The 12,580-nt window shown below is 36.4% G+C and overlaps 1 long non-coding RNA gene across 1 annotated transcript; it reads right to left on the bottom strand.

Moving 5' to 3' along the window:
- Window positions 1–5,466: 5,466 nt before the first annotated feature.
- On the bottom strand, window positions 5,467–9,679 carry LOC128622864 (uncharacterized). The gene is made up of 3 exons (XR_008388454.1): window positions 9,026–9,679; window positions 6,895–6,946; window positions 5,467–6,191 (listed from the first exon to the last, which is right to left on the bottom strand). It is a non-coding gene; the product is annotated as an uncharacterized LOC128622864 (long non-coding RNA).
- Window positions 9,680–12,580: the final 2,901 nt, after the last annotated feature.

The raw sequence follows: 12,580 nt of genomic DNA on the forward strand, positions 1-12,580 counted from the left end.
TTCCAAGATAAAATTGTTCTGTTTGGTCAAGCTCTGCAGTGGTCTGAGGTCACTGTAATTACTTTAGCAAACGTTACTCTAGTTATTATACTTATTACTATAATTGAATCAACATGAATCTCATTAAGACCTCTGGGCCTTTCTCTCAATAACAAAGCGAGTTTTTAAATTGACATAGCATTTCTTTCCTTAGTAAACAACTATGCTTCAACCTCTTTCTGAATGATTTTTTATTATCATAGAACACATGCAGTGATTGTGGGAGGAGGTTTGTGGGCGGGATCATCATTTGCTCTTGATAGAAGTCTGTCTCATTCAGAAAGCAGCATAAGACATCTGTCTTCTATGTTTCCTTATTTTGTGCAAATCTTGAAGGGAGCAGCTCAGGAATGGCAATCATATAGTTTTGTCCACAGGACTGGAGTTGCACTAATGTCTGAATCCACCCTTCCTGCCTAAGCTCTGATGTAACAAAGCTAAATGTTGTGAAATCAAATTTGTTGATTCTTTTGCTTATCTGTGACGGCGTGTAGGCCTACTGTACATGCGCGAAATAGAAAAAAACTAAACTGAACTGGAAATTCTGGAACAGCCGGGTGTAACACTTCTCAAGAAATATGCACGGGACTGTTTTTTTTTTTATTTTAAATTTAGTTATTATTTTTATCTGTACCCGCCCACAATATTTTGGAATGAATTTAGTTGGCTCTGTTACTCAAAATATAACCAAATCGTAGCCCTATTTAAAGCACTGGTCCCTGACCAGGCAGTTACTAAGGATGCTGAAAATGCATCAGCACCTCTTTAGAGACAAGGTCCAAGATGGCCTTTCCTTGTATCTACTCTATAATGCAGGAGATGAAGTTCTTACTCATTAAGGCACGAGCGAGGCTAGAAATCCATAAACAAATGCAGCTTCATTCAAACACACACAAAATACACAAAAACAGACGAAAAAAATCATTTTAATTCCTGAAGCCTATGTTCTTAAACACCTGATAAGTAAAGCTCCAGTTTCACTTGTGAAAGCTTACATGTCTTAAAACACAATTTTCAAGCCTAAGAGTCCGATGGTAAGATAACAGTTTCTCTCTTTGTCCTGCTTACATAATCTTCCTTGAATTTTACCCAAAACCTATACCAACTAGTCTTTTAAAATAGGTAGGAGTGGCTAATAGAGAAACAGAACAGGAATTAAAACATCCAAATAAACACATAAACATAGCATATACATACGAATTTATGAACATATTATTCAGAATGAAGACATAATGTGTTCTAAATGAATACGAATACAGATACGAACAGGAGGGGCATCAAGACCGGGATCTCATAGGACATGCCAAAAGTGGGGTGGTATTTACTGCCATGTACGCAAGAGAGTGCAGTCAGATATGATGCTCAAAGACCGTGGTCATTGAAATGCATATGTGGGGAATAAAGGCTTGGGTTTGGATGCTTCGAGAACAAGGAAGCATTAATATCATGAGAAAGCTGTGTTCGCACCTGAGCGAGGTGACGTATTTTACAGCTGCCTCTGACGACACACAATGATAAAAACAAAAGAAAGTCAGCTTATGTCCTATAATGAAATAATCTGGGTAAATGCTTAACCAGTTTGACCTGCCCGCTCACACCTTACTGGCTGAATCATAAATGCTCACATGACCTAGTTGTTTTTGACAAGTAACTGTTGTGAATAAGACTTCCATTACGTATTGTTTGGGACAGTGTACCAAAATAGGTGGCAAATAAAACCAAACATAACATTGCACTTTATTTGATAGCTAGTTAAAGCCTGCTAGAATATCAGCTAATTACAAGCATATGAGCTCTGGATATACAGTACTGTGGAAAAGTCTTAGGCACATGCTGTAGAGAACCATCCATCCATCTTCTATACCGCTTATCCATTTCAGGGTCACGGGGAAACCTGGAGCCTATCCCAGGGAGCATGGGGCACAAGGCGGGGTACACCCTGGACAGAGTGCCAATGCTGAAGAGAACCATGCCATCAAAAATAATGGAATTAAATGTTTGTATATTTTTTTATATATATATAAAATACTATAAAAAGCAGTAAACGGTAATAAATGAGACAAAGTAAATATTTGGTGCGACAACCTTTTGCTTAAAAAAAATAGTAGTCGTAGGTACAATGTGTGCAGTTTCATAAGGAAATGAGCTGTAGGTTTTACTGAGCATCTTGCAGAACCAGATACAGTTCTTCTAGAGACCTTGACTGTCGCACTTGTTTCATTTTTTTTTTTTTACAGCAAAACCCAATGACCTTCATTATGTTTTTTTTTTTCCTTTTTTTTTTCTTTTCTGAAAAGTGGCCTCTTACATAAAATGCTGCTTTCTTTACTGACATACAAACATTCTTCTGTAACATTTCATTTTGGACTGGAAAAATAATGTTGAGAAATCTAAAATGTTTTTGTTCTGACTCGAAAATGTTGAAGTCATCAATTAAAAATTTATAACTATACGTTTGTACTAAAAAAAATAATAATAATTAAAAAAATAGGATGCCTAAGACTTTTAAACAGTACTGTATATCAGATAATGTAACTAACTTTAAACAAGATTTAATTACATACTTGTTGCTTGAAGCCATTTCTAAGTGTAAAAACTGACATGCTTTCAGTGCATTATGGGTAATATACAGTACAAGATCACTAGGCTACCAAGTGTAGTACTATAAGAATGCTCCGAAATGGCAATAATTCTAGCTACTGTTGTGGTGTTTGTATTTGTACTTGACATTGTTGTTAGAATGCTACAAAAGTATTTTCTTGATAATTGTGTACTGGTCAAGACATTATGCAGTGATCAAGAAAAGTGTAAAAACGACAACAACAACAATAAAAAAAAAAAACAACTATGATGTGTTTTATGTTCTCCAGTATTTTGCACACTATTATGATGTTCTCAACCAGCTTCATGATGGCTGTTCACCCAGGAGGCTTTTAATAAAGTTCCCAAATAGGCCGAGTTCTTCAGTGCTTTAACCAAATTCAACCAAATGGCTATTTTGCCATCAGTGTGTGAAAACAATCTCAGAGTAATGCTCAGGAGTGAAAACAGGGCTGGAAGCAGCTGTGTTTGGTTCATCTAAGGTTAAGCCAGATGACAGATCAAATGTAGGATTAAAATAGAAACACATTTGTTAAAAAATGCTCAAACTTGAATATTTTAAAGATGGAAGGTTTTTAAACACGTATATATATGAAAAGGTCTCAAATAACTTTAAAATAAAAGAAGAGCTGTTTGGCTGCTTAATTTATTGTAGGATATGGAAACTCACTGTTAGGATTAAAACACAACATACACACAGAATATCATAATAATAATACTATGTCTATATGATCATTTATATTCACCCCCCAAAAACCCCCAAAACAAATCATTCACAAACAGACGAATCCCTAAAATTATGTTCCCACCAAAAGAGATCAAAATTTGATTAAAAAAATGTGACTATACATAGATCTACCAAGAGAAGGGTCTAAAATTCTACTACCATTTGGGTTTGAGATCGAAAGACGATTATGAGAAGAGAGTTTAGAATTTCAGCTTTTATTTCTGGGTCATTCCATCTCAATGGATCAATAATTGGAATAGTTTGTTTAATTACGACGGCCATCTTTGTGTCATGGCACACAACAAATTTTGGTTATACAGCTGTTTACGTAAACCTTAATATCTCGGCTCAAGATGGGCCTAGCTCCTTGGAACATGTTACAAGGTATGTGGGCATATATAAACATTTTGCGCATTCTTGTTCCTTAGATTTAGAATTTAAGTCCAAATGTAATGCTAAAGGTTGCTCACATTTCCACATTTAGGGTCAATTTATACTGGGAAGGGTTCAAGTCTCAGTCTTAAATTTTTAAGGAGTACCTAGGTATGTATGCATGCAGAACATTTCAGGTTTAAAACTTCTCTTGTTTTATGGGCGTGAGAATGTGCAATGTTTAAAAAAAAAAAAAAAAAAAAAGTCCTCATATTCGTGTTAAATATCCCTGGTGGGGGACCAGATACAAAGCTGAAATTTTGATAGAAATAAGTCCTCTATAATAGCATTCTACTGTAAAAATTTTGAGTTTGAGATTGGAGGTAAACTCTGCAGGACAGTAGACCTTGTGGGACAGATTTGAAGAACCAGCCTGATCTATCATGTTGGTACAGGTGTACAGTTGGTATATGTGAATAGATTTTATCTAAATATGGAAGTACAGTGTTCAGTTGGGTTCAGTTGTTAGGAGAAACAACGCCACAGCTCTGTTTATGACACTGTTATGACATTTGTAAAACATGGAATGACCCTTCCTGGTATTTATCTTAATGTGACTTGAAAAGGAACACTGAACTGAGGCCTACACGTGAAAGGCAACTTGACATGAGAAAAACAAATTAATGATAGGGTCACAGTATAATGATTGACAGGTCCTACATCAGAGACAGACACTCCCCTCGAGAGGCGTGGCACTAGCAAAGGTAGTGGAAGGAGATATTCGCACCGCATGCGGTTGAAAAGTACCATCTTGGATTTGGTCTGCAGTCAGAAAAGTCTTTCATCAAAACTGATCATCAAAATAAAATAACTCATTTTATTTACATTTCAGTACATTTCATCTTAAGTGCAGTCAAAAGCATGTTCTTTTGTACTTTAACTCAAGTAGAAAAGTAAATAGGAGCTTCTAAATTTACTCAAGTAGCATGTCACCAAAGGTCTAACTTAACTATAGTATTTTTGTACAAATCACCTAAAATTATACTTAATCAGAGTAACAAAGTAATTAAGTACTTTCCACCTCCGCACACAGCGGATTTTCATCAGGAAGAGCAAATTTTTATGTTTCGCTCCAGAAATGGTAACATCTCTGATTAAGCCTAGCTTTGAAGTTTTATGTGCATCCAGCTGTTACATTTCACACTGAGCTGCTTCTTATTAGCCAGCATGCACACGCACACGCACACACACGCACACACACACACACACACACACCACATCCCTAAGGTTATTTTGAAGCGTTCACATTATACAAAAGCAGCTTTGTTTATTTCCAACAGAGTAAAGCAATTAGACTCGGATAAAGAAGAAAAGGAAGAACGCTAACTTTTTAGACAAATCTCTCTCTTTTGGAGCAAGTCAAACTTTTCCCACCATTGTGGTTTGACCTGGGAGGAGATTCCTTCCATATTTTCTTCATTCTTTCCTTGTCTTCATTTTTGTTTTTTTCCTCTGGAAGGGAGATCCTTCGTTTTTTTTTTCTCCGGGCCAAGGCCATTGTGAGAACAGTCATATAAATCACACCGGTTTTGTCATTTCTCTGTCAATGAATAGTTAGAAATAGTGGAGTAATGGAGGCCGAGTCAGGGCCTGATGCCACTTCACTACATTTATTTCTATGAAAATAATTAATGTAGATTCTAATGCAGCTTCTGGGTGGAGAGTAGACGAGGCACAATCAGAGTTTTATTAAAATCCTAAAGACATTTGAGGGGTTACATGCGATGGTGTCAGTTCACAAAAACTTCCACAGATAACATTTTTGTTTCTTTATTTTTGGCAGCAGCGGTATATAAAAAGTTTGACTTATCTCAAACTCTTGACCTATTGTCTCAGAAGTTAGAATTTTGAGATAATGTGTCAGAATTTTGACATCATATGTCAAAAAAAATTTGACCTACTGTTGCTGCCAAAAACGAGAAAGAAAAAAAAATGCTATTCAAATGTAAAAATATGAATGACATCTTTAAGTTAAATAAGTCAATATAGCTTGAATTGAATTGAATTCTTGATTAGTGAGAAGGTGTTGATTAACTTTTTATCACATCAGCTTCATCATTTTTATAATAACAACTTACACAGGGATATCTAGAGCTGACATAAATAGCAGCATAAGAGAAATGAAAACAGATGACAGTGACAGTGCTTACAATTATTGGACTTTACTATAAGGTCCACAAATAAGCAATTGCAATGTATTAATACTGAATACTGGGGCAGTGGTGGCTTGGCGGTTAAGGCTCTGGGTTACTGATCGGAAGGTTGGGGCTTCAAGCCCCAGCACTGCCAAGCTGCCACCGTTGGACCCTTGAGCAAGGCCCTTAACCCTCTCTGCTCCAGGGGGCGCTGTATCATGGCTGACCCTGTGCTCTGACCCCAACTTCCTGACATGCTGGGGAATGTGAAGAAAAGAATTTAGTTTATTTAGTGACACTAGTTTCACCCGTTTGCTGTTTAAAAGAATGAACGCCGCTCTTTTTATTTGCAGGAATACCCATACACAAAGATTTTCAGCCATGCATTAGGCTGGCAAAAGACAGGTATTTTTTCTCTCAGTACTAGAACTCACACCACAAAGATAAGCTAACTACAGTGCTCCAGTGTGGTTTGGCAGTATGTCAACAAACATAATATCCCTTTCCGTGGCATGGTGAAAGTACAAACCGAAAGTAATGTAACAAGTTGAACTACAGTAATCATGTTATGCAGGGTGACCATATTCTGGTTTTCCAAAAAGAAGACACCGTATATTTTTATATATATAAAATTGGTTTCACTCTACCCAAGTTTGACATTTTTCCTACATTCTTTTGAATGTCCGTGGAATAAAATAAAATAACAGATGTCACGAGTGTACCTTCTGCAGTTATTTACACAGTTGAATGACCGTGTAATAAGACCATAAGCACATTATAATGAAACTAAAGCCAAATCCCTGGCATTTTCTCAAATTTTAGAAATACCAATCAGATGTTTTTTTAAGGTCCGATAAAGAGGACATGTCTGGGAAAAAGAGGACGTATGGTCACCCTATCTTATGGATAGCTTCCATACCTGATACAGGCCGAAACACAGTTGAGTTGAAAGGAACCCACCATTTTAAACAGGTCCAGGGGTCATGTCCACCAAACCTCTGAGACCCCAACTCTGGAAAAAACAACAACAACAACAGAAAAAAAAAAACGCAAGTGTGAAAATGACCTAAGTAACTTGACTATTTGCCGTTTATCCATTCAAGCGCATGGTAAGAACAATAGAGTATGCTAATAATGCTAAAAAAAATTTGTGTAGAGGTGATTTTATAATGCTACTAATCTATATTTCATACCACACATGAAAATGTTAACAATATGTACAGTGCCTCCAGAAAGTATTCACACCCGCTCCTGTTGTTTATTTCTCTTTTTTGCTGTATTGCAACATCATGCATCATGTAAACATATTAGAATGATATTTTCCGCTCATTTTGAAGTGAAATAAAGTACATAAAAGATCATTAAAGATACCCACAGAATTATTTACAAAATTGGTAGTTATTCACCACCTTTCTTTTACCAATCTAAATTAAGAGTAGTATTTAATTTTCTTGTTTTCCAGTTGTATACTTGTGCAATATATATATATATATATATATATATATATATATATATATATATATATATATATATATATATATATATGACTTTGGAAGGTCTCATAGCTAAAATGGCAGATCAGATCAGTCCTGCTATCATGAAGACCATGTTGGGTTTTCCCTCCTGACTCAGCCTACACCTGACTGTTGGGTTTGATAATCACTTGGAATCTGGCATGTTAGAGCAAGCCAGGTCCAAAAATATCCTCAAAATGAAGATCCTGAGAACCATGATCTCTTTTATACATGTACTTAAGATTCAATTAGGCCATGTGTCTGGGCATCATAAGACTGCCAAGAGAGTACGTCTTGTTTGTGGTCACCTTGGTCAGAAACAAACCCTGAATCAATTCTCTGCCATCTTTTCGAATGAATTTCTCAGTTGGGATAAAAATGACATCACAATCAAATTCTCCTGTATCTTTCCTCTCTTGCTGGTTTAGCTTCGTAGCACGAAACACTCACCTAACCAGCTCGGCCAGCTATTTGTGGAGTAACCCTTCATGTAACATTTTAACACAGCCATTTGCTTAGATGTGTACTGACGCGTGTGTAAACAAATCGCATAAGGACACATGAAGAGAACCCTTCAACAGAGGATTTCCTTTTCAGATAGGGGTTCACCTACTCCAAGAACCTCAGAGGAACCCTTTTGGAATAGTGTAAACTTATCCACGGTCAGATTTCTCCCTCTTTATGTTCATCTTAGTCAAATGTCAGTGCGCTCATAGAAAAAAACAACAACCCTTAATCTATTAAGGATTCTTCAAGAGATCTTTGGATAGTTAAGAGGTACTTAACAGTGTAAAAAAAAAAAAAAAACCCAAAACTTACATTAGCAAACTTACATTAACTACAATGTAAAACATTGAATGGCCAGTGTTTAAGTGTTTACAGCTCTTCTTTTTGATTCTTCTTCTTTAGCTCAGCTGGTGATTACATCATCCTCTTGTCCCTGATGTTTCACACGAATAGGTTTATGAAGAATTAATAGACACAAGAAGATTCATTGTTCTTTTTTTTTTTTTTTACGGGGAAGAGGAGACGTGATAGTTGGATGTTGGTGGAAAAGGGTTATCTAAACTGACATTTATCAACCTTTTAATTTGCTTTCTGAATACAAACCTGGATACGCTCTCTGAAGTCTAGGAACAGACACATCAAGACATAATACAGTCCAGATACCATGTTATTATTTTATTGTTTTGGGGTCAATCAGGTATTAAGAGTGACATTAGGATTTTCCTTTTTTCCAGTTTTCACACGATGACAAATGATCATAAAATTTCCATCCCTCATTCTAAATCTAGCCTCACGTCTATATACATATATTATTGCATGTTAGGGCTTTTTAAATCGTTTCTCAAAAGAGAAAATCATATTTATCATGTGTAGACATGTGAATGGAAACATTTAGGTGTGTGTGTGTGTGTGTGTGTGTGTGTGTGTATTTACTCATGCTTTGGCAAGCACAAGGTTGGTCTTTTCCTGTTTTGTAAAGTGTCAAGGAATGAATCACTCGCTCACCTACACACTTTCACGTACTAGTACAAGTTCACTTTTGCCCATGATTGCCCAATACACATACACACCTGTCTAGTCATTGCGTTTACAAGTATGGACCTGTAATGGACTAGCATCCCATAAAAGGTGCGTATCCGCTTTGTGCCCAGAGTTCCGGGGACAGGCTTCGGATCCATCCCGACCCTGAGCAGGAAAAAGTGGTTATTGAGGAAGAATGAATTAATAATAACCATAAATTTTCAGACGTACTTGCTGTCATCACTTGAAAAAAATAAATAAAATAAATACATAAAGTAATTTTTACATTACATACATCCATATATTCGACAGCCACATTAATAGGAACATGTGCACCACGACTCATTCATGTAATGATCCAATCAGTCGATCATGTGGCAGAAGCATAATGCAGTTAATGTTAATGTTCACATCAAAAATCAGAATGGGTGAAAAATCTAGTCCTCTTAGTGATTTTTTCCAACAAAATTTACTTACCAAAATCATGAGCTTGGGATAACAGAAAGAAAAAAAAAACATGAAAAGCACGTGAGGAAAACTTAGAAAACGTGCTTATCATCATATTACATAAGACACACGTGATCAGCGAAGTTACTCCTTTTCCGGCTGCTGATTAAGTTGCTAATTTTAGTCTGGAGCAATATCATCGGACAAAAACCCATCAATCTGCATTTCCTCTGTGAACAGATGGGGAAAAAGATAGCGGTGACAGAGGGAGGGAACGAGGGAGGGGTGGAGGGATGGAGGACTAGACTTGGAAAGAGGAGGGGGTTTAAGGAAGAAGGAGTGGAAATAAACGGAAGCTAGGACTTCCTGAGCGTCAGTGATTTATCTAGTGACGCCTGCACTTCATTGTTCCTCAAGTGTTTGAGAGAGACAAAAAAAGAAGTGGAGTTCGAAGCTGGGCTAAAATAGTTTTCCTATAGAAGCCCGTGTGTTTGATGTGTGTGTGTGTGTGTGTGTGTGTGTGTGTGTGTATATATATATATATGTGTGTAGGCATGTTTTTAGATCTTGGTGGGGACCAAATGCCCCCATGCATTAACAAAAGGCTAATAATTATGTCAATGGAAGGCCCTTATAAAGATAGTAAGACCGATATGTGTATGTGTGTGTGTGTGTGTATATGAGAGAGAGAGAAAGTGTGCATGGTTTTGTGGCCTATGAAGCAACAACCTGCCGCATTCCCACTAATGATGTAAACAAACTGACTCTTTGAATCAGTGGCTCGATGGTGTAGTGGGTAGTGTGTCCACTCTGCAACATCAGCATCTAGGGTTGAGCCTCCACTCGTGTCACGGCCTGTATCGGGTTGCTTTTGGGATTAATAAAACAATTTATCTAGGTCATTTAGGCAAACATTATGAGCCAACTCACATTTTTGAAGAAATATAAAAAAAAAAAGTTAAGGACGAGACAATAGATTATCTGATGCTTTCGAAGGAAATTCATTTACATTCTATATTCAAGATTAGTTAATCCCATTAATCACAAACAGAAAAACAATAACAACAAAAAATACCCTTATCAACATCTTTGACATAACATTTTACAGCCAGTTCCAATGAGAATAAGACTCGTTTGAGTCTCTTCTCTGTGTGAGAGGCATATTAGCAACACAAATATGTAACACCTTGCTGTTTTCACATTTATTTAAATGATTTCATAACAAGCACAACACAAGGTATAATGCTGTTTAGATAATCACATGTTTAGAGGTTTCACTAAGCAATTGATTGGCAAAGGCCACGATCTCTGGCTGATTTTGGGGGAATAAACAAGAGAGACAAAAGAATAAGCTCTCATGAGTGTGGTGAGCTGAGCCAGATTACACATCACTAATTGCCACTCACACTGCGCTAAAGATCTAGTAAATCATCATTTCAGATAAAAATACAGCTTGCCTACTTGTTTTTATTCCTTTCAGTACCACTGTAAGCGCAGTAAAAAAGTTATCCCTATTAAAAATGGGGATTAAAAAGGACAGACACATCAAGAAATTACTATCTCTCTCTCTCTCTCTCTCTCTCTCTCTATATATATATATATATATAGATATATATATATATATAGAGAGAGAGAGAGAGAGAGAGAGCGGTATGCCGTAGCGAATCTAATGGGACAAGTCTGGTGATTTTTGGTCAAACTGTTCAGAAGTTATAAGCAAAGTTATCCATTGTTCTACTGTGCAGGAACCCTCAGGACATGCTTGTGATGACAGGTACCAAGTTTCACTTGTGGGGATACAGCCTCACGTCCATTTTGGCATGCTCTCTGTCGTATTTGTTGATGCGCTACACGAGAATAGCTAGGTCTATCAAAAAGCTTTTGATAACTTTTTCCCATCACTGTCTGAAGATGATCTGATGGAAAAAGTCCGAAGAAAAAAAAGAATTTTGTTTCTAGCACTTACAGTTCAAAAGATATTAGCATAAACATGAGTGCAAATTTGGACAGTTGGTGGCGCTAGAGGGATTGAGACAGAGACTCCAAATTCACTGTATTAACAGTTTAGACTGTTCTCTATCTGTGTGCCAAATTTCATAACTTTCCCACAAGCGATTCTATGGGCTGCCATAGACTCGAGAGCGGAAGAAGAAGCTGTATAATAATAATAATAATAATAATAATAATAATGATAATAATAATAATAATAATAATGATAATAATAATAATAGGAAAACTAATGGATACAATAGGTGCCTACGCACCTTCAGTGCTTGGCCACTAACTAATGAATAGAATAGGTACCAGCACACCGTTGGTACTTGGCCCCTAACAACGACAACTGAAAAAAGTGTTATACCTCTATATACAGTAGCTTGTATAAATTGGAATGACATGACGTTTCCACAGCACCACGGTGCAACACATAACAATACAGCAGTACAGTACACAAGACTACATGAAGTGCAAATTCTTAACATCAAGGTTTTTAGCATCTTGAAGCTGTTTTTAATTTGAACTTCACCTAAACTGGTACCCAAAGCCGATTTATTTATTTATTTATTTTAATCATAATGTGTTTATATTCATATTATGGATTCATGGATCACAAAGTTTTAAACCGTTCATTTCTTTTATTCAAAGCTTACGTATACTATGCTGAGAATTACAGACCTTGCAGTGGAAAAGTGCACCTTTAGGATTCTTAAAAATATCACATTGAATTCCCATACAGACCTGAATACCAACCCAAATGGATCCCATTTTTTAAAAAATCCTGTAGAAGTGGTCCTTCAGGAAATTTATGTCTTGTCCTATAAGACAATTCCTGTAGGACTCGTAAAGGAACGGTTCCAAAATAGGATCGAAATTCTATGTAGAATCCTGTACAAGTTTCTTATTGGAATCCTTCAAGAACCAAATAAGATCCTACAGGACAAACTAAAATGATTTTTTTTTTTTTTTTAAAAAGTGAAGGGATTGTAGACAAAACAGGAGTCAATCATCCAGAAATTAAGTTACGTGATTGACTTTGATTGTATTTTTTATTTATTTTTATTTTTTTAATAAAGATGGTCCATAATCAGGAACGAAATTCCCAGCATTTTCAATGTTCAAACTCATTATTAAAAGCATACACACTTTGCAGTGCGTTCACA

This window comes from Ictalurus furcatus, chromosome 18 (assembly GCF_023375685.1).
Source record: "Ictalurus furcatus strain D&B chromosome 18, Billie_1.0, whole genome shotgun sequence".
Classification (NCBI taxonomy): domain Eukaryota; kingdom Metazoa; phylum Chordata; class Actinopteri; order Siluriformes; family Ictaluridae; genus Ictalurus; species Ictalurus furcatus.